The 22,953-nt window shown below is 47.9% G+C and overlaps 3 non-coding genes across 3 annotated transcripts; 2 read left to right on the forward strand and 1 right to left on the reverse strand.

Moving 5' to 3' along the window:
* Positions 1 to 17,366: 17,366 nt before the first annotated feature.
* On the forward strand, positions 17,367 to 17,438 carry trnag-ucc (transfer RNA glycine (anticodon UCC)). The gene has a single exon. It is a non-coding gene; the product is annotated as a tRNA-Gly (tRNA).
* A 1,541-nt stretch (positions 17,439 to 18,979) lies between these two features.
* Positions 18,980 to 19,140, forward strand: LOC127566503 (U1 spliceosomal RNA). The gene has a single exon (XR_007955738.1). It is a non-coding gene; the product is annotated as a U1 spliceosomal RNA (small nuclear RNA).
* Positions 19,141 to 19,733: 593 nt separating this feature from the next.
* trnaa-ugc (transfer RNA alanine (anticodon UGC)) lies at positions 19,734 to 19,805 on the reverse strand. Its single transcript has one exon. It is a non-coding gene; the product is annotated as a tRNA-Ala (tRNA).
* Between the last annotated feature and the right edge of the window lie 3,148 nt (positions 19,806 to 22,953).

Below are 22,953 nucleotides of genomic sequence, written 5' to 3' on the forward strand. Positions count from 1 at the left end.
GGAAGTTATACGAGCTCAGATATGTTAACGAGTCAGTCAGTCGGGTTGCAGTGACAGGAACGAAAATCTGGCGAATTAATAATATAAATCACACAACGTAACTCATATATAAATAAATAATATAACTAAAGATGTACTCTTATGAGCAGATCAATTGAACATATTTCTCCAACACCTTTACAATGAAAGGTTCAAAGGATTGGTGATAGGAAAAGAAGGATTTATTCGGGTAAATTGGAATCACCAGGAGAATGTTCCGGAGAGAATTGTTTAAGCTGTGTGTTGATGTTCAGATAAACATCATTCCAGGATCTTGATCGAAGTGGATGGTGAGATGTTTGATGACTTTGAAATCTCGAACGTTGCCGAGATTCTGGGAACATTCAAACAGTAAAAGTAACTTCTTTATTCATAAAGAAAATTATACAAACAGCAGAAACTGGAAGGTCGTTGACGTCAATTCTGTCATCGGGGCAAAAGTCGACGTTATTGCTCAGGACATGACAACGGAAAACTTTCAAACCTCCATTATTATGGCCACATACAGACACGTGAGACTGCAGATGCTGGAAATCTGAAGCAACACTGGAGGAAAGCAGCATCTCTGGCAGCACCTACGGAGGGAAATGAACAGTCGACGGTTTGGGCCGAGCCCCTTTCTCAGGACTTGAAAGGAAGAGGGAAAAGCCAGAATAAAAGGGTGGGGCAAGGGCAGGATCACGAGCCGGCAGGTGATAGGTGAATCCACGTGTTGGGGGAAGGTAGGGAGATTGGGGATGGGGCTAAAAGGCAGCGATGTGAGAATCTGGGAGATGATAGGTGGAAGAGGCAAAGGGATGAAGAAGAAGGAATCTGATGGGAGAGGACAGTGGACCATGAAGTAAAGGGCAGGAGAATGGCAAGTCTTGAGGGCTGTGGAAGGTAAACAGAAGGTGTGAGGGGGCCATAGAATTAGGGAAAACAAAGTGGGGGACGGAAACATAGTTGAGTGTAGAAGTTAGAGAAATAGATGCCGTCTGGTTGGATATGAACAAGTCTTTATTTGGTGAAGTGAAAGACTTGTTTGAACTGTTAATGAACCTGATGCTGTGGATAAAAAGATAACTAAAGATGTACTTTTATTCGATTTCCAGAAGGAACTGGCATGGTGTCACATCAAAGGTTGCTGCAGAATATGAAAGAGCGTGGTGCAGTATGTAATATATTGCTCCGGATATATTACATATATTCCTGGCTAAACTAAAAGTCTGGTATAAATGAGTTATTTTCTTATTGGCAAGAAGTAACGACTGGTCCGGCACAGAGATCAGTGCTGTGACCTCAACGCTTTACAAATTACATCATTGGCTTGCATGAAGGGGCTGGGTGTGATTGGAATCATTGAATACGGATGAAATGATGGGCTGTAACGTTAGTTGTATCGAGGACATAAAGAGAAGATAAAAGGACACAGGGAGGTTACAAAAGTCGGGTCATATCTGCCATACAGTGTACATTCTTTCGGAATTCAGGCACTAATTGTTGGAAAGGACTGGACTGGTCGATTAGGGCTCAGAAGCGTGTTGTTGGACAAATGTTTATAATCAAGACTTAATCTTCGAATCGATTATGTGTTTTGCATAAAATGATTGACAGTTCTTTCGAAGGATCACGGAACAGAAATGCTCACCATTCCTCTTTCAACAGATGCTGCCTCACCGGCTGCGTATTTATCGTATTTTCAGTTTCTAATGTCATATTACTGGCATCTGCCGTCTTTTAATGTTCACAGAGGCATACCGCACATACACTGCCCTTCACAATACCAGGTCAATGCCGATCATCAAGTACCTATCAAAAGAAATTCTATTTTACCAGGACTTGGTCTGTAGCCTTCAATGTCTTGATGATTCAATGCTTATCTAGTTATTTCTCCAATTTCCTGAGCCTTTGCTCCAGCGCCCACTCAGGCGGTGTGTACCTGCTAAGCAATACCCTTTGGCGAAACACACATGAGGACACCCGTTTCATTCTCTCTCACAAGCTCTGCAACTCTCACGATTCACACATTTTTGTTTTCAAAAGGGAATTGGACAATGCAGTCGCTATCACACTGATGTCCATTCACGAGATCCTGATTCATACCGTTCACCCTTCTGCGTTCATTTTGATTTCAAGTATCCTAAAGGGCATTTGGAAAACACTCTTTCCAGTCGAGAGGTGAAAGAGAAAGAGGGAGACAGAGAGAGACAGAGAGAAACAGAGAGAGAGAGAGAGATACAGAAAGAGCGAGAGAGGGAGAGAGAGGGAGAGGTAGAGAGAGAGAGAGAGAGATGGCGGGGACCCCAGAACAAAGGGCACAGTGAAGGGAAGTGATTGACGCCAAATCCTGCTCAGTATCAACTTCATAAAATGGAGTTGAGCCAACACGGGTCTGCATTGGACAAAGAATAAGAAAATAAAGATATTTTGGAACTGACAGGTTCTGGAAGGAACATTCTGATTGATCGCAGAAGCATAAATAGACATCTGGTAATTAAAGGACCAATGCTTTAGGTAATTCTGGAATGTCGTCAGCGAGACATTGAAGGGGATAAAAAAGCACCAACATATAGATAAAATGTTTACTCATACCCGCATTGGTGGCTGAAAAGGATGAAGCCATGCTTGGACCGTTTGAAAATAAATGCATAAAATCACCCCTGAAAAGATAACCAGCAGAAGTGACTCCGCGGACCAGTCCCTGAAGAACGAGGCCCTGAGTCAGGGAATCAGAGAACTGGTCAACTCAGGTTAATCTGGAGAGGGTAGGTGCTAAACATCAGTTGTAAATTTTAGAAGTTGTGGAAGTAAACAAAAGAGTTTGGGCAACCGAAGACTAAATGAGTTTTACGATTGTTAAACTAAAATGTTAAACAACTACTTCAAACATGCAGTGAATATATGAGTTGTTTCAATTAATCGCGACTAATAAAGAAGCACGGTTATAAGGTAAAATGCCTGAACGTTCTGGCTTATTTTTCATGTGAGAAATCTTCAATTCAAATCAAAGACTCTCGTTACTGGGATGCGTATTCGGTTTGGGGGATCTCCTACACTCCCTGACTTCCTTCTGAACGTGTCACAGCACCGTCCCAGCATGTGCTGCGCAGACACATGCCACTGTGTTTGGGTTACATAGTCTCAAAAATGCTACTAGTCAGGTGAAACACACGGATAGTTGAGAGCTGAACGCTTCCCATTTTCACGCTGCATTACTGGTCGGGTGCAGGGAGCTCTCCGTCCATCTCGGTTCATTGCAATAACTCCGCACTAAACCCGAGATATACGCTCTACAGCCTCATTTTGCTACTTTGATGCATTTCAACGATGTTTCAAGAGTCTCTAGAATTCACACCTCTGTCAGCAGGACGAGCGCTCTCCAAACACACTTGTTTTTTCTCCATTTCTTTCTTTCTCTCTCTTTCTCTCTCCCTTTATCGGTCTCTGTATTTGTCTCTGTCTCTGTCTCTCTCTCTCAATGTCTCTCTCTCTGTCTCTCTCTCTCTCTATCCGTTTGAATCTTCTCTCTGTCCCCGGCCACAATCCCTTCTGCCTCTGTTCATCCCGCCTATCGATTTATTTATTTTCTGATTATTCTATGTCCTTTCGTTCTCGACCCATCCGTCAAAGGGAACGGTCTCAGGCTGTCAACGATTCCTGTGCCTTTTCTAACTTTACGTACATTAATCTGATCACCTCACAAACTCCCCTGTTACAAGGGGACAAACTGAGGCTCCTTCAATCTAGCTGTGGAACAAAAAGTTTTCATTGTTGCAGTTATTGCAGTGATTTTTTTTCCGTCCTCTCCAAACAGCTTCTCTTTCCATTGATGGCGCCTTTCCAGATCTTTTCGTTTGTGATTCAGATTTTCAGCGAATTCCGTTTTGTATGTTTACAGAAAACATACTGCAGATGTAGCCAAAGAAACGTTTCATGAAATTTCATCGGGATCTCCTTGTTTTCCTTCCCAACGCTCTCTGTAGAAAGACCAATATCCTGGGTTTCACCGCAAACGTCCCGGCTGCTTCAACCGGATTGTTGTGTAATCCCAATCTTTGGTCGGATGGCGACACTAGATGGACGGAGCAGGAACCGCAACAGAACGGGACACGATCCGCAGGAAGCTGTTCAGGGGTTGGTCCTCCCTTACCCCCTCATGCCAACGCATTTCCCTTGAAGAGTCAAAGCGCAAAATAATTAACGGAAACTTTTCTCTGTCCAAATCGACGGAAGCCACGAGGTGATGAGATGCCCACTTACGCTGAGTGATCATTGTACAGTGTTGAACATTGCTGCCTTCAAAAGTAGCTCAAACCCGACCGTCAGAATTTGCACAAAGTATGTGCGAAACGTACTATTTTCTCCAGTGGTCTCATGATATTGTAAGTGAGTTTGTCAAGCTGAGAAATTGGGAGTATTGCAGTATCTATGTACCATTACAACTGGGCGTATTTCTTCAAAATGCCCTGCGACCTGATGTCGGACACAACGGCTCGTACTGGGGAATTGGACCGGGACCCATTTGAACCACGCATTTGTCCTGTTAAAAATGTCTGTGTCAGATCATAGCCGACAGTATGGTTGCAGTAGATGAATCCATTGTGAATACCCCCTCAAATTTAGAACACACAGTATCTCAAGACGCGATGTTGGATTCAACAAAGGCAAATAACAAGCCTTTCGAGTTTGAGTGGGTACCGATCTGTTCTGAGGAAAGGTCATCAGCCGGAAAAGTTGTTTATGAAAGATATCTAAAAAATGGTTTGAAGAACATTTCCAAACAGTATTTAGATGTCGTTCACGTTAAGATGTGCTGAATCGGTCTCATGGCAATTTTCTTCTTTGAATCAACGAACAACCTCTATGTTCACTGTTACGGGATGCGGCTTCGGCTGAATACGATACAGTGGTTACATCAGACAGATAACAGACTCACCCAATGGTTTTACTGCCTCTCAGACTTCATCTGTGACTGTCCCACCCCCGCGTTACACTCTGGGGAATGAGGTGAAGACATTTGTTCAGAAGTTCACCACTGCCAACTCAAGGACCCCCCCCCCCTCCCCAAACGGCGAATCAATGTTGCATCTCCAGGCGCAGGATATCCCGCAGATCAGCTGCACTTCAATGATCCTGACGCATTGAATGGACAACCGTCAGAGCCGGAGGATCCTCTTGTGCTCCCGTGTGTCTTTTAGCCTACGACAGCAGTGAATGAGGTTGGGTTCTTATCTCCGCACTAGTGCAGTGTTGTTGGGTGGGGACGTGACTCCCTGATTAGGGCTTATTGCAAAATGATGACCTGTTGTAAAGGTGACAATGGGCAGAAAACATTTGAATTTGTGAACTACACCAAAGCTGGTTGTAGAAACGCAGCGGTCAAAAATAAATCAAATTGGGAATTCTAGAGTTCCCTATTTACCCAAGGATTGATGATATAATGGAACGGACCTACAAATTCACTGGTTGATGAGGGAGTTTCGGTGTACTTTAGGAGATGGATTTTCAGGTTGTGAAGATGAAGAAAGCCACAGAGAAAGGGTCCGACAGTGGATAATGAGGCCAGAAAGAAGCACCGCCTTTGGTTCTCAATACACCTCTCTGGGCTGAATATTCCGCATCAACCGTGGCTGTGTAATTGACTCGCTTACCCTGAGCTCGGGGATCAGGTGGTGAAACTGTTACGATGGGCACCTGGACTTTGGCCAGTTCCATCCCCTCTCTTCTTGGAGCTGTAGAAGTGAGCTCTCGGCCCTTGTGTGGCTCCAGGCAAATGAGAGGCTGGAACTGATGCACAAGTTGAATAGACATGACAGGCAGTAGCACGGCAGGAAACGAGGGAAGTCTATTGAATTAAATTGCATTTGTTTCAATGCAACATGTCTGACAGGAAAGGAGGATGAACTGAAGACATAAATAGATACGAAGAACTGGATATTGTAGCCATTACGGAAAGATGGTAAAGTGGGGAGGGGGTGCACAGGACTGGCAACGAAATGTTGCAGGGTCAGGTGCTTCAGACGGGATTGAGTTGGAGGAAAGAAAGGAGTGGATGTTGCATTTTTGATTAAACGGAACATCACGGTAGTGATGAGATTACTGAAGGATGATCCAGTGAGCATTTTTCGGTGAAGCTCAGAAATAAGATGTGGATGATTACCTAGTTGGTGCTTCAATATAGGCCCCCAGCGAGTAATCGGGAATTATAGGAAAAAATGCAGGGAGATGGTGGCTTATCTTCTGCCCTGTCTGAAGAGAAAGATTTGCATCGTCTCTAGCCACGGGTGGGCTGCCAGAAGACTGGAGGGCAGCGAATGCTCTGCCTTTATTTAAAAGAAAATGCAGAGAAAAAACCAGAAACTATAGACCAGTAAGCTTAACATCTGTGGTAGGTTAATCCTGGGGACGATTCTCAGGGATAAGGCATTCATGCAGTTGGAAAGACGGGTTGGTTAGGGTAGTCAGCACGGATTTGTGCGTGGGTGATTATGTATCACGAACTTGATGTTCATCTATAATGTCACCAAGAAAGTCGATGGGGACATGGCAGTGCACGTGGCTTATTAGGACGTCAGTAAGGACTTTGATAAGGTTCCACGCGGTGCGCTCTTATGGAAGGTTCGTTCACCCGAGACCCAGGGAGCGCAAACTAAGTGGATGCATAATTGACTTGATTTGAAGACGCGGAGGACGATAAGTGAAGGTTGGTTTTCGGACCGGAGGCCTGTTACTGGTGTTGTGCCACAGGGATGGTGCTGGGTCTTTTTTGTTCGTCGTTTATATAAACGATTTGGATAAGAATGTACAAGGCATTGTTAGTAATTTTGTAGAGACGCTAAAATAAATGGTATAGTGGACGGTGATTATCAAAGATTACCGAAGGGTACAGCTGGGTAAGTAGGCCGAGGGATGGCAGATTTTTTAAAAATTAAGATGTGCGAGGTGTTTGATTTTGGAGTCACATCAAGGTTGGACTTTCACACAACGGTAGGACGGTGGGGAGTGTTGCAGAACATACGGACTTTGGTGTTCAGGAAAATGGTTCCTAAAATGGAAAGATGTTATGAAAACAGAAAGAGTACAGAAAAGATGTACACGGGTGTTGCCAATTCTCGACAGACTGAGTTACAGAAGGAGTTTGACAGGTTATGACATTTGTCCTTCGAGCAGAGAACACAGATGATCTTAGAGAAGTGTATAAAGTCATGAGCGGGGTAAGTAAGTTAGTGTCTTTTCCCCAGGGTTGGGTTATCAAGCAGCAGAGTGAATAGGTTTACGTTGAGAGGGGGATGATCTGATAGGAATTTAAGGGAAATATTTTTTACACAGCTGTACGTATTTGAATGAGCTGCCAGAGGAATCCGTTGAGGCAGCTACAATAAAAAAAATACAGATGAACAGATATATGACAGGAGAGCATGAGAAAGATATGAGCCAAACTCGGGCAAAAGGGATTAGCTTGGCTGCGGAGAGAGACAGAGAAATAGAGAGAGAGAAAGAGAGAGAAGAGAAGAGAGAGTTTGTTTGTGTATGTGTGAGAGAGGGAGACGGGACAGACAGACAGAGAGACAGAGACAGAGAGAGCGAGACGTGCATTCACATCAAGCTCACGATCTTACCACTGACAGCCCGTCTCAGTTACCATCCACAAAAGGGAGAAAGTGACGATGCGAATGTTGAGGAAAGGCAGAGCGTCACGACGGAAGCGGGAACAAAGAACGAGAGGCGTGAAAAAGGAAGAAGTCATCGGAACAACAGGTCAGGCAGCATCCGTAGACAGGGAAGCTGGGACATGGTTTCAGTTCGAAGACTGTCAGCACTGGCGTGCAGAGGTAACAAGTTGATATGAGGCAGCAGGGCAAGTGTTGGGAGGGTCGATTTGGACAGAAGGGAAATCACTGTGGGGTTTAGGCCAGGGGTGCCGTCGGCATCAGCTGTAAACGGCTGTTTCAGGGCCCTGCTCATGACGTGATTTTCACTTTCTCTCGAGTGGGGAACGTAAGCACGGCAGAATGAAGGTAGATTTCATTATACTGTTTCGCACAGTTTATTTCCATAATGTAATGATTTGCATAGTCCAATTAAACGGGTATTTCACCGCGTTCTTCAGCTCCTGTCGGAATTTGCTGAGTCATGGCGTAAATACACGTGTTGGTGCAGCAACACAGAAGTTGTAGCATTACCGCTGTGTGTTTTGTGATAAAACGAGGATCAGTGACAGAATCATTGTAATACATTGAAATTCGCTGATAGATATAAAACCCCACCTGTGTTCCCCACAACAATATGAAACTGACAGTTACACTTAGTAAACCAATGGATTTCCTTCGGTTCTCCATCTCCGGGTCCTTGTCATTCTCCCCATTGCTGCGGTCCCGAAGCTCCCTTGCGGGTTCTACTGGCCGCTAAAATCTGTTTGGCCGTCAGGATATTGAACAGAAAAATCAGAAAAAAGGGGACACAAGCGGTTAAAATGTGGTGAAACATTTCAAAAGCCGCCCAAGCAGGGGATGTAGATCGGTTTAGTGGAAAAACCGCAGAGAACATTATCAGTTATTTTTCTAGGCTTCTGTGTAAAATACCAAGGCACATTTTCTAAAAAGCCCAGTGCACCTACTGTCCTGTAACCACAACAGCCGTTCTCTCCGTGCAATATGTTGTTACCTGCTTCACATAACAAATGGCTACACATCGATCAAAGGTGAAAGCCACTGTCAGCCAGACAGAGACCACGGTGCTTGCAAACACCAGCCATAGACCGAGACTGCGCACAAGAATGATGAGCAGGAATGATCGCGAAAAAAATAAATCAACGCAGTCCACCTCAGACAGGGTGTCCGAGATAACGACCAGGAGATCGGCCGCTGCCATTCCCATCAGGTAGCGAGTGACACATTTGGAGAGTCCGCACTTTTCTCGGGACAGGACGACAGTCGCCACCAAGTTACCTGCAAGAGAGACAAAGGTAAGTAGAGGAATTGCTAATCAGTCCCGGAGCCAACTCAGCAGTTTCAGAGGATCTGGTGACAATTCCATTTTGTTGCTGCATCGAGAGGTGGAAACTGGTCCCTGCACCACGCGCAGGGAGGAGAGAGGTAGCAATGTGGGTAAAGGCAGAGAAGGGGTTTATAGCGTCATATACGCTGGGTCAAAACTGCATAAGGATTGCTTACTATTGACGGGAATTTGCGGTGGAAAGGAAGTACCATCTGGGTGTCTGTTTCCTCAGAAGCATGAAGTGATGGATCAGATTTTCCGTGGCCGTTCGAATCCCGTGGTGAATGGAATGGATGCACCGGGTCGCTAGGTGGCGGCAGTGTTCTACGTAGAAATCACCAACTTTCCCGGAGCTCCCTGTCAGCGACAGATCAACAGAAGGACAAAACAAAAACAGGAAGTTCTGGGAACACGGCGCCAAGGAAGCGGCATCTGAAGAAACAGAATCCGGTTAATGTTTCGGGACAGAGAACATTCCGCTGAAATGTTCTGCGAAAGTCCCTGACCCGAAGCGTTAACGGGTTTGTGCTTCCAGAATGTCCTGTTTTCTTCACATTCCCTCATCTGCCATAATTTTGGTTTTACAACACAAAGCACGACTGATTCCAACAGGCACCGTGCAGCCTGACACAGCCTCACAGCCAGACGTGTTTCCCACTGAATCCCTCACAGGGAGGTGGGGGATTGCAACACACACAGCAGCAAGCTCGCTGCAGTCGTCTGACGTCTTGACGGTTTCAGATATAATCGATCCATATTTTACAAAATTGATAACTACTAAGCGCCTTTGACGCCAAGAGCATTTCACTGAATTCTCCATCAACTGTCGCATACTTAGTGACTGCATATTCGTTTATTTAAAAAAAACATGTTCCACAACGGCTTGGTTCTGTAATATGGAACTTTTCACAACTATTGCAACCTGCCGATGATCTGATTCCTGTCCCTAACCCAGGCACCCGCTGCCAGAACATTCTGCTCTACCAGCTGCTCCACTGGCTGTTTTCATCCCGCAGTTTGTTTGTCGATCCAGATCCCAGAATCCAGAGTCTCCTGTGCCACCGTTCCATTCTTTGAAATGCAGCGACTGGGCAGGTGACTGTGGAAACTAACAACCAGATGAACCATTCTTAGCATTGCAATTAGTTATCAATTTCCACCTACGGCAGCTGAGACAGCGGCTTACCGGGAATTCCAACGGCTGAAACAATAGGAGACTAAATGTCTTCTATCCGCCTGATTACTGGAGAACCCCAGTAAGAAGCTGTGACTTCTGTTGATTCCGAATCCTCAGCTCGGGCAGATAATCTGAGCTGACCTTCTCCAATGGGGTCTGATTTATACATATTATCAGTCTCCAGTGACACGGTTACACGCAAGCCGTTCCACTTCTTTATACTCATTTGAACAAACAAATTGCAGCAACACCACTGACTCTGTTGGAAATATAGGGACGATTTAACACAGAGATATCAAAATGCTAGGCTTTACCTCAGTATTGTCCCTGGTGGAAATAAAGGCGGTATCTTTAGTCACACAATACTGAACTTTGTCAGGCAGCGGCTCCATAAATTGTTTTCAGACAATCGTATTGACGGCTTATTCATCTATGAATGTAGCCAAAATCTCCCCACTGAGCGGTGAATCCAGCGACACAAACTGACCCCCCTCCTCTGTCCCTGCAGTTTGCCCAGTCAGAACTGTGCACCTACTTCCTTCAGTCCTTCAGCTCCATCATGGCCTCTCACCCAACTTCTGGCCTCAGTAAATGGTAACAGATCGAAAACACCGCTCTCCATGTCCAGCGAACCGCAGGTCCCGTTCACCATCACCTCCCTGCTCACTGTTCCCAGGTATCTACAGTTTTCCTTTGTATCGATATTCACCATTGTTTTAGATATACAACGCTGCTTCAAGATTTTCCTTGCAATGTACATAATTTTGTATTTCATGGGGTGTCTGATTTGTAAACATTTTAAACATTGTGAAAGGACACCCGATTGGGTAAATGTATCACGTGCTGCAGTGAAACGTAATCTGTTGTTTCAAACTGTTATCTGTCGTGTACACGTTTCATTGTGTGTATAGACGTCAGCTTCTGTTGCTTGTCTCCCCGCTGTGACCATTTCCCCTGTATCCCTGTGGTGAAATGTTGGTCCGATGGTGTGCTGCCGCTGTAATTGTGGAAAAATCTGTCCCTATTTTGCTGCATAACCAATGTGCAGTATGTGTGCTACATGCCGTAATGTTATTGCTGAACTCAGCCGCAACCCAAAAGTTTACCACAGCTAGACCAAAGGGATAAAATGATACTCCTCTCCCGATCTAATTGTGCCTATAAGCGTTCACTGGCCATTAACCCAGCTACGTTCGTCCAACTGTCCTTCCCACAACAACATATGGACGATCATGACCGCCTGTTAGCAGTGGAGGTCACTATTATCCCCCGGCCCGATGTAAGGAATGCACCCATCGACAACCCCGATCTAATTCTTTTCACTGATGTTTCCTCACATCGACCACGCGATAATTTACTGTTAGCAGGACATGCCACAGTTGCACCCTACAAAATAATGGAAGCCTATGCACTTGCCATTGGGACTTCAGCTCAGGAGGCGGAACTCTGTGCGGTTACCCGTGCCTGCATTTTGGCAGCAGGTAAGAACGTACTTCTATTCTGACTCTAGCTATGCCTTTGGAGTGGTCCATGACTTTGGTCAATTATGGAAAAGTAGAGGTTTTATTACCTCCTCTGGAAAACAAAAACATTAAGCATACCTCTCTTATTCTTAATTCATTAGATGCCATTAAACTCCCACTGAATTTGCCTATCATAAAATATGAGGCTCATACCTCAGCTGATGATGAAGTATCAAAAGGCAACAGATTTGCCTACATAGTAGCTGGGAGTGTTGCTGCAGAACCATTTCCCATGTTGCAGGCAGCTGGCACCGAAGATAGAGCGATTCTGGATGATAGCTTCCCCTTGGTGTGGAACTGCAAGCCGCATGGAATTGATCAATATGGCATCCGCACAAGAAAAGAACGGCTAACAACACTGCTGAGGGGTTTGAAGAAACACAGCAGGCCCTATCTGCCGTAACAGCTGAATTGGTTTCTACTGGAACTTGGCACTGCCGCATAGGGTGGCCTTAGGTTTTGTCTTCGCCAAGAGAAGAGGCACTTGCGCCATTGTGGGTCAAGAATGCTGCACCTATGTGCCTGATGAGTCAGAAAACATGACGCACCTGTCAGATTATATTGGGGATTCAGCTCAGAAAACGAAGAAAATTGGAAAGCAATTTTACAACTGTAATCCTCCTGGAAGTAGCTGGTTCCCTTTGGAAGTTGGTGGCAGTCCCACATGCATTATGGAATAATCCTGATCATTGTTGGTATCTGCGAAGTGGCTGTGCGATTTCTATGTGTTGTGTTGCCCTCCGCAGGAAGGGACAGGCTTGTGTACACGTACGCACGGTTAGAATCTCGTGAGAAAGACGATGCTAGTTATGATGAGGAGGAATGTTTGAAGATGCGACCATACCCTGTGCGGTATGAAACTCCTTTACAGCAGGAGGAGGAAGAGTGTTGAACCAGCGGATCAACAAGGGGGGATTGTAGAATAATAAATGGTGTCTTTTGACTATGCTGGGGCTGATGGGATTCTTGACATTGTATAACAGAACTATGCCTGCAGCCAACAGTAAATCTGGGCTTGGAGCCAGCAGGTCTGCAGAAAACTGATGAAACCAGGCTTTGAAATTAAACAAGTTGCGAGTTCAGCCTTGAGCTCAGCACAGAGCACCTGATAATGTTGTTTTCTCTTATTTTGATGTATGTGACACATGGATTAAATTCATCAAGTATGTAACAACGTTAACTGAACTAGTCACGTGATATTGCTGTTGTTTTAACACATCAATTCATCTTGCAATCTTCTGCATGTTTCGCTGCCCACTCCCCATGTTATCATGGATAAATAAAGCCTTGTAAGGAAACTCGAGTTATCGGCACTTATTGTAGATTAAATTAGTGTTTCCACGACACACTCCGACAATTCTGCAAGTTTCCATTTGATCTCCCCGTCTTCTCCTGAACACCAGAGAAGACAGGTCCAGCCCACTCACTATCCCCTCACACAGGAACCTGTCCTCCCTAGAACCAGTCCAGTCAGCTTGGGAACTGTAACTGCACTCCCTTCATTGTAGATATATCCTTACTGAGGTTGTGTGACCAGACCTGGCCTGGACACAATGTTCAAGGTGTCCTCTCACTGGAGCCCTATATAATCCCAATGAGACATCTCCACTCTTGGTCTCCAATACTCCTTCATCACAGGACAAAATCCTCTCGGCCTCCCTAATTACCTGCTATCCCTGCATGGTAACTTTCAGTGGTTTGTTTGCAAGGACGCCCAGGTCCCTCTGAACATTTCACTGTCCCCATGGCAAAATTTCTCTCTTTTTCCACGTTCGTCTGGCAATGGATGGCCTCACATTTCCCCACATTCTGTTCCATCTGCCCCGTCCTCACACATTCACTTACCCTGCCTGCACCCCACTCTCCCTCTCTGCAACCTTCTCACTGCGGACACTGCCCCCCAGCTGAGGTAAGACCAGCAGACATAGAGTCACGGAGTTATACTGCGGTGAAACAGGCTCTTTTTCCCAGCTCGTCCATGCCAACCAAGTGGCCTTCCTGAACTACTCCAATTTGTCTGCAGTTGGCCAACCAAGTGGCCTTCCTGAACTACTCCAATTTGTCTGCAGAGACCTTTGATCTCCATAGAACTGTCCAAATGCCTTTTAACTGCTGGAACCGTACCTGGCTGTACCATCTCTTCTGGCAGCTCAATCCATATACGCACCATTTTCTGTATGATAAACCTGCCCATCACGTCCTTCAGATAGTTCCTCTCTCACTTTAAACCTGTGCTTCTAGTCTTGGACTCCCCTCCCCTGGCGAAATGACATCGGCTGTTCACCTGACCTATGTCTGTCATGATTTTATAAACCTCTGTTAGGTCACGGCGAAGAAGTCTTCCCCTATGCAACCTCTCATCAACCAATCCCCCTTGTCCTGGCAACATCCTCAAATCTCATTTGCACTCTCGCAAGTTTAACGACTTCCGCCTGACAGCAGGAAACCCAGAAATGTATGCAGTGCTCTAAATGCAGCTTTCCCAATGGATTTTACAGCTGAAACATGATGTCCCAGTTCTGGTGCCCAAAATTCTGACTGATGAAGGCATGCATGTCAAACGCCTTCTTCACCACCCTACCTGTGTTGCCACGTCGAAGGAATAAGGTACCTGCACCCCCAGGTATCTCGTTCTACAACACTCCCAGGGCCCGACCACTTACTGTGTCAGTCCAGCCCTGTTTTGTGTTACCAAGATGCAACATCCCGCATTTATCTGCCGGTCCTCAGCCCACTGATCTGGTTGATGAAGATACCTTTTATAATCTCAGATCATTAATGTCCAATATAGCCGTATTTTGGTATCATCTGCAATCTCACTGCCCATACCACCTACTTTCTCATCCAAATCATTAATATATATGATTATGATACAAAGAATAGCAGACCCAGCAATGTGTTCCTGCGTTTCAGCTCTGGTCACAGGCCTTCAGGCTGAAAAACGACCCTCTTGTCTCCTACCATTAAGCCAATATTGTGTCCATTTGACCAGCTCACTCTGGATCCCATGTGGTCTAATTTTCCATCCCAGCCAACCATGCGGGACCTTTTCAAAGGCCTTGCTGAAGTCCATGTGGACAGCGCCTACCGCACTTCCCTTATCTATCTTCTTCGTTGCCTCTTCAATAAAAAAACTCGACCAAGTTCAGGAGACACAATTCCCACAGACAGAGTCTTGCTGACCATCCAAAACCAGTTCTTGCCTTACCCAGTGCAGGTAGATCCTGTCTCTCAGAACACCCTCCAATAACTGTCCCAGCACTGATGTGAGCCTTGCAGCCCTTCTTAAATTACAGCACAACATTCGCCACCCTCCAGTATTCTGGCCACTCACCCGTGTCTATCTATGATACAAGTATCTCCACAAGGGGCCACATAATGTCTTCCCGATCTTCCCACACTGTACAGGATACGCTTGATCAGGGGTCAGCGATTTATCTACCTTTGTGCGTTTTAAGACGTCCAGCACCTCCTCCACTGCCATGTGGACTCTCTTCAAGAAATCTCTAACCCGAGTTCCCTGCCATTCATAGCCTTTCACACAGTAAATACAGATGAAAAATGTGTGTTCAGGACCTCACCCATACCTTCTGATTCCACATACAGATGACTTCCGTGTTCACTCCTACTATCTAACTGTCCTATTGGAAATGTGTTTCTGGGTCGGGCTCAGTGTGGGACTGAATGTCTCTGCTGTCTGACACTGTGGAACTGATGAGCTGTCAATGTCTCTCTGCTCTGGAATGTACCTTATGTGTAAGAGACGGAGCGGCTGCACTCTTTCTTTTGCCTCGGGAGGAGGGAACATTAGAGTGGATTGAAGTCTCTCCCTGTGGGAAGTAAAATGGAACGGGATCACTGAGGGAGCGGTCAGAGGCAGACGGCTGTGTGAAGCTGCCGGTGCAGCCAGTGCCAGTGTGTGAGGCCGCTGCAGGGCTGCAGCTTTCAGCTTCTGCCGACTAGCAAAGAACAGCAGACCAAACCCAAGTGAGGGACACACACAACGTCACATCCCGGCACGGATCCGGGAATGCGACTGCTCATGGAGCAGGCAGATTTACACAACTCGCATTTCCACTCACCTCTCCGGTGGGACTCCCCGCTCAACCGGAGTCAAACAGCCGCTGTTTAAACGGTGTCCCCTACACTTCTCAACGGGAGCCTGCAACAGACGGTCTTTGTAAAACTGCCCCCACCGTGTGTGTCCGGCTCTGTGACCACTGCTCACTGTCCAGTAACAACACATACGGCGAGACTGGAACCGAACCTGGGACTTTCCATCCAGGTCTGAGGAGAGTAGGCGTCAGTGACCGTCACCGGCAGCACCTTCCCACTCCGACCTGCCCACCCCCATCCCGGGAACGGCCTCTCCTTCCCTACTCACTCACTCCATGTTCTGGGCCCAGTCGCTGCTCCACTCCGCCTCTTCCTCCTAGCCGCCGCCTCCACTGCCCCGGGTCCGGACCATGCAGATCCCTGAGCCCATCTGCGGAGCCGCTCCCAGAGCGATGCGCTGCTGGAAGGAGGCTGCTGTCAGCGCCCAACCCCCGGGCCCGGGAGCTCTCCATTACCGGCTGCGTTAAACTCGCTCCTGCCGCTGGCTGAGGGAATGGCGCTCATAGGTGGAGCTGTAGCACACTGCGCATGTGCTCTGCCGCCCGCTGTCAATCAGATCCAGGGGCGGGGCTACGCGGCACATGCACTCCTGTCCGCCTGATGTTACGGATCGAAGGCCATCCGGACCTTTCCCCAGTTCACTTTGATCAGAGTCTGAGCGAAGGGTCCGAGGCTGGGGGAAGGACCGGGCGGCTTTATGCCCGGGATCCCTCCGCTGTACAAATGTCCACTTGGGATCGTTCTCTACAATATGTTTCAGCTGTTCCTGCTCTGAACACACTCTCCCGTCCCGGGCTCAATGCAGACCGGCCTGTTCTACATTCCGAATATGAAATTAACTGATCACTGCGACACCAAACACTTTGTTACTTATCCATTTTATTGTTCAGAAATTCTCTGGTATTTCCAGTTAACTGAAAGCAGAAAAACCGTCTCCCCATCGGGGAATTGAACCCCGGACTCTCGCGTGACAGGCGGGGATACTGACCACTATACTAACCAGGAACCGACAGGAGACTGTGGTCTGCGATGTGGATGTCAGGGTACCGGAGGGTTCACAGGATCATCCCCGCGTTTGTTCCTTGACTGTTAACAGGCATCTTTCAGACACCCACTTCTCACTGTGTGACTGGAGGCGTCTCAGGATTGTCCAGCGATTCAGTCACTGATAGTTTTCAAGGACTTGGCGGAAATGAGGTTCCCATTTGGGCCGAGCTGCGTGTGGTTGGAAAGGACATTTCTAATCACGATTGATTTTCCTTGTTGTGTGATGTGTGAGGAAGGAAACGACTCGTAGCCCTTCGACTGTAACAGAGGTAGAATCTCACTTCAGTCCGATCCCGGGTGAATAATCACTGGGTGCTGTGTGACTCCGGTCTGTTGGAGGGTGCGGACATCAACTGGACGGAACAGGGACTGCAGGAGAGGGAGGAATGACCCGTCAGAGAGCAGTTCCGGGACTGGTGATCGAGCCACAGAGTCAAACAGCACTGGAGACGGTTCAGTGCCCGCATCTCCTGCAGTATCATGGAGCGATGGTGGTATAGTGGTGAGCATAGCTGCCTTCCAAGCAGTTGACCCGGGTTCGATTCCCGGCCATCGCAGAGTTTTAATCTCCTCAGAATTCAACCCCTCACGGAACACGATCTGTGCAGAACAAGAGGGGATGAGTGGTTTTACTCCTGCTCACTCGCGTACGGCTTCCTGGATTCATTTCGTTCGATGAGTGCGTGTAAAAGAGACCCCATCGCTGTTTCATTAATTATTGTTCACTGTGGGCAGATAAGTTGATCAGGGAAGGAATACACGTCCCTCATCTTTTCCCGGGTAATCGATGAACGGATCAGTGCATCTTCCTGCTCTCTCTCTATCCCAGATTCCCATAACAACGAGGACACATCTCAGTTTGCCCCGGATGACGTGTTCACACTGAGTGACTTCAGTCTGTTCACCACCCGCTCTCTGTCTGTGTTTACCCTGTGGGATTTCTTCTCTCACTCCCTCTCTTTCCCGAGAGGAACACTGACCCGTTCTTATCGCTCACAAAAGTAATAAAGAGTCACAGGGACATGGAGCAAACAAACAGGCCGTTCGGTCCATCATGTCCATGCTGACCATTAAGTACCCATCTGTACCACTCTCACCTACCAACACTGAGTCTTTTGCCTTCAATGCCTTGGCGATTCAAGGTCTCGTCTGGATCCTTGTCAAACACCGCGAGAGTCCCTGTCTCCGGCACCCACACAGGTGGTGGGTTCCAGGTTCCAACCACCCTCTTCGCGGGGAAGTTCTTCCACTGATGCCCTCCAGTTACAGACCCGTCCGGTACGGGGAACCATTTCCCACTATCTCCGCCCCTGAGAATGAGAGATAAATCTCCAAGGACCCGGTCACCCTCCTCCGCTCCAGGTAAAACACCCCCAATGTATCCAGTCTCTGCATAACTGAAACGCTCCACCTCAGACATCATCCTGATGATTACCGCCCCATTCCCCACCACTCCCTCCCCCTCCTGCTCAAAGGGAATATCCCATTTTTATGGCTGACCGGCCCGGATCTCTTCCCATCTTTGTGCCTGTGTGTAGGAAGTTTGGATTCTCTCTTCCTTTGTAAATTGCTGTTTCCGACGAGGTAAATAGCAGCGGATGGTTACGATCCATCGACCTCTGGGCTATGGGCCCAGCATGCTGTCGCTGCGCCACTCTGCTGTTGGGGAACACTGTGTGATGTTGCTGCGCTGTGAATGTCCCGCAGTCCCTTCGATCATTTTTATTTATCGTTTGTTTTCTCTCGCAGACTTCTCTTTCTTTCCTGACATTTCCCTTCTGTCTCTCTTCCCCTGTCTCTCTGTCTTCCTTTCCTTGTCCCTTACTTCCTGCTCCATCCGATCACTATCCCTGTGCTTCTGTGCTCTCTCCCGGTCGGATATCTGGTTCCCGACATTACAGCAATGACTGTGTTTGACATGATTTCATTGTCCCTGTTAATGTGGCCCTGCTGTCAGACATTATATTAATCTTCCCCTGTATCTGTTACGTGTTCCAGATAGAACAGTCGGCGATTAACGACGGCCCTAATTCCAAGAGCAACGCGGCCGGACCGGGAAATCACAGGTAGGGAGTAGCGGGGTGCCGCAGGGTCCGGGGCACTGACCTGGCAGGGGAGTGACGGGGATCACAAGGCTGTTCTCCCGGGCTGAGGCTCGCCCACTGCACTCCGGGTGTGCTGACGCCTGCCGTGTCCCAAATGTGGGACATTCGACTGTCAAATGTGTGGTGGTGGGGACTGTGTTCGCGCTCTCCCTGATCTTCAGTCAAACCTAGAATTACATTCGGCTTGTTCTGATCTTATCTCGTGCATATCCTATGTCGCCTGTGGGAACGGAGACGTTCAGCGTTCAGAACGGGACTGATGCTGCCGCCCGTCTCCTCAATTCTATCGCTTCCGCCTCTCCAAATGACAATTCAATCTCCTGATCTGCACAAGCTGTTGTCCGCTCAGACCCCAGACCTGCGCTCTGCCCCGCTCAGGCTTTGCACCTGAGCCGAGAAGAGCGAGTACCTGACAGTCACACATGGGCCTGTTCAGTAACCTGCCGGCAGGTGGTTATTCCACCAGTGTCCCGAGCCCCGCCCTTCACTCCGGCACAAAGCAACCGTTTGTCATTCTCGGGGATACTTTCTCCTCGCCCCGTGTCCTTGTCAGTGATGCTCAGATCCCGAAACTGAATCAACAAAAGCATGACACTGAACAAAGAGGTGGATGTCTGAGAGATGGCCGAAAGATTGGCAGTGATCTATCCCTGTTAGATGTCAATTTCCCAGCTCTCTGGGGCTCGGGGCAGCATTGCGTTTCTCCTGGAATTTCCACGCATTGTTCAAAATTCAAGACCAGCAGCGTGGAGATGCCGTGGATTGAACCCGGGACCTCATACATGCAAAGCACGCGCTCTCCCACTGAGCTACATCGCCGATACAAGGGAGCAGCTTTTGACAGAGAAGAGCCTGCACATGCAGGAATCTGCAACAACAAACAATCTGCTGGAGGAATTAGGCGGCCGAGCGGCATTTGTGTGGGGAGAGGAATTGTCGCTGTTTTAGGTGGAAAACCTGCATCAGGACTGACGTGGGAACTTGATGCAGGGAATGGACTGGAAACATCGACAATTCCTTTCCCCCACAGGCGCCGATCGACTCACTGAGTTCCCGCAGCAGAATGTTTGCTGTGGTAGCTTCAGAATCAAGATTCGCCCCAAATCCTCCCCGCCCCCGCGGCGGACCCGGTGTTTCTCCCAGTCGGCATCAATCATTGCCATTTAAACATAAATGATAGCAACTGGCTCAGGCCATTCGGCACCTCATGTCTGCTCCCCCGTTCAGTAAGTTCTTGGTTGATCATCCAATTTCACTTCCCTGATCCATCTTTTCACCTCCCTCTGGAAACGTCAGACATTATTCAGAGTCGCAGTGAATGGTCAAAGCACAGAAAACAAACAGAGCACAACATACGAACCAGTAAGTTCCGGGGACGTTGTTTTATTAAACTCGCGCATCCCGGTGAAAGGGAGGCACAACATCCGGACTCCCGGGCTTGAGACCCCGCAGGGAGGACTCCCACTGAGCCCAGTGAGACAGCAGCAGCGAGTGGCCGCCTCCGGACAGAGCAGTGTTCCCCAGCTGACAATGACACGCACAGCAAAATCTGCCGGATCGCCAGAGTCCCTGGGTGGGCCCGAACGACCAACCTGTAGGTGAACTGCCGAACGCGCGGACTGATTGCGCCACAGACATACCCTGAAGGAAGCGGGAATAAATGGACCGTTCCCGGGTTGGGAGGCGGTGACCAGGGATCGGTGCTACGACCCGGCTTTTCACAATCTGCGTCAATGGTTTTCGTCAGGTTGTCACGGACAACGAAATACAAAAAAATATTGGAACCCTCAGCGAGTCGAACATCAACTGTGGAGAGAGAAACGGGAAACTTTTCAGTTCAAAAGTGAAGGATCTTTACATAAAACGTTACCTTTATTCCTCTTTTCACAGATGTTGCCTGTTCAGCATTTTCCGTTCTTGCTTCAGATTCACAGCAGCTGCAGTTTGTTTGACTTTCACGGAAAATATACCCAGGTTTGCTGATGACACAAAACTGGGTGTCAGTGTGGATTGTGAAGAGGATGAGAAGAGGATTCAGTGGGACAGCGAACGGCGAAGGGAATGGGTTAAGACACGGCGGTGAGTGATTGAACGGTGATGGTGTCCCGAGGAACCCGGGTGTCATTGGACTGAACATTAACATGCAGGGTCGGTGAGCAAGTGGGAAGGCAAACAGTACGTTGATCCTTATTGCAGGGGGTTTGGGTCTCGGGGCAAGAACGTCTCACTGGAATTATACAGGGTCCTGGGGAGACGGCACTTGTAATATACGGACTTGGGAATCAGGAAAAGGAGTAGGCCACTTGGCTACTCGGGTCTGCTCAGCCATTCAGTGAGGTCATGGTTAATCTGATTGGATACTGAATTCCACATTCCCGTCTCCCCCGGTGACCCCTTGCTGATTGACCATGTATCCATGTCGGCCTTCAAAAGTGTTCACATCTCTGATTCCACCACCCTCTGAGATGGGGAGATCCAAAGACTCCCGGCCTCCTGTGTACAGGTACGGCCCCTACCTGTACATCTGTGAGCGAGGGAGTGAAGCAAAGGTTCACTGGGTCTGTCCTGTGAGGAGAGCAGCAGCGTGGACCGACACACTCCGGAGTAGAGTGAATGAGAGGTGTTCCTCACACACTCTAGGCCCACAGGTTCTGGTCCGGAGCAAATGGTCGAGTTTTATATCGAAGAGTAAATGAAAATAGAGCATTAGGTGGATATATAAAATAAAAAAGACATGCTGACATGGTGAGCAGACCAGGCGGCGTCCCTAGGAATTGAAAAGGAGTTAACGTTTCAGGTCAAATCCCTCCGCGTATCTGCTGTCCTATTTTCAGTTCTGACTCGGGATGCGTGATCTGAAACAGTCGCTCTCTTTCTCTTCTCACAGAAGCAGCCTGACCGGATCGATATTTCCAGCGTGTTTTGCTTTTGTTTTACAACTCAGGAGCAGGCTATTCGACCAATCTTCTCCATGCTGGCTGCAGATAATCCGTTGCCTTTCATCAGTAACCAGGACCAATGTACCCGAGAGGATTTCCAAGGACATGTGGTCGGTGGGGGAATTGGCACCGTACAATGCTCCTCGTGTGTCGGTGAGTGGTAGGAGATGTGGAAGAGGTTACTGGGAATGTGGGGAGAATGAAATGGGATCGGTGTAAATGGGTGATTGAAGTGTGGACCCAGGGTGCCGAAGGGTCTGTTGCTGTGCTCAGTGACTCTATGACCATGGGCCTAGTACACAACAGCTGAGATTGTTGTTACGGAGGAAGACATTTATGGGGATATTTCCAGCTCTGCGACATTCCAGCTGTGGGAAAAATTGAAATGGGGGGGGGAGGTATATTTGTTCTCTGAAAGATAGGAAGCTGCAGGGAGATTTAATGGTGGGTTATCAACATTTATGCAACAGTTTAATCCTGTTCATGGAAGTTAATTCAAGATTGCAATTGCACGTTGTAAATGCCGCTAAATCCATGAGTTGAATTTGACTGAAGAGCAAGGAGAAGGAGGGTCTCAGGGTCAGGTACAGGAAGAGAAAGGGGTAGAGAGACGGAATGTGCCACAGACCAGGAACGAGAGAGAGAAAGAGAAGGCAGTGCTCGAGAGAGAGAGGGAGAGAGACAGACCGATGGACGGCGGGCAGACAGTCAGGCGGACAGACAGACAGGCAGACAGACAGGCAACGAGAGATAGACAGACAGACATAGAGGAAAAAGGCGGAAAGGGCGATGTAAAGGAGCAGCAAAAGGTAAAGGAAGTCTAAAATACTGGAGCCACTCAACAGCTGAGGCAGCATGTGTAGAAAGGTTATAAGCTTCAAGGCGGACAATCTGCGTCAGAACCGGGAAGCAGAAGTAACCAGCTGGTGTCAGGATGAGTAGTGAGTGGGGAAAGGGTGTATGAGGCAAATCGGATATCTCTAGGGTGGTGAGTCCGGGGATGACTTCGGGGTCAGCTGCAAACAGCT

Source organism: Pristis pectinata, chromosome 42, assembly GCF_009764475.1.
Source record: "Pristis pectinata isolate sPriPec2 chromosome 42, sPriPec2.1.pri, whole genome shotgun sequence".
Lineage (NCBI taxonomy): Eukaryota > Metazoa > Chordata > Chondrichthyes > Rhinopristiformes > Pristidae > Pristis > Pristis pectinata.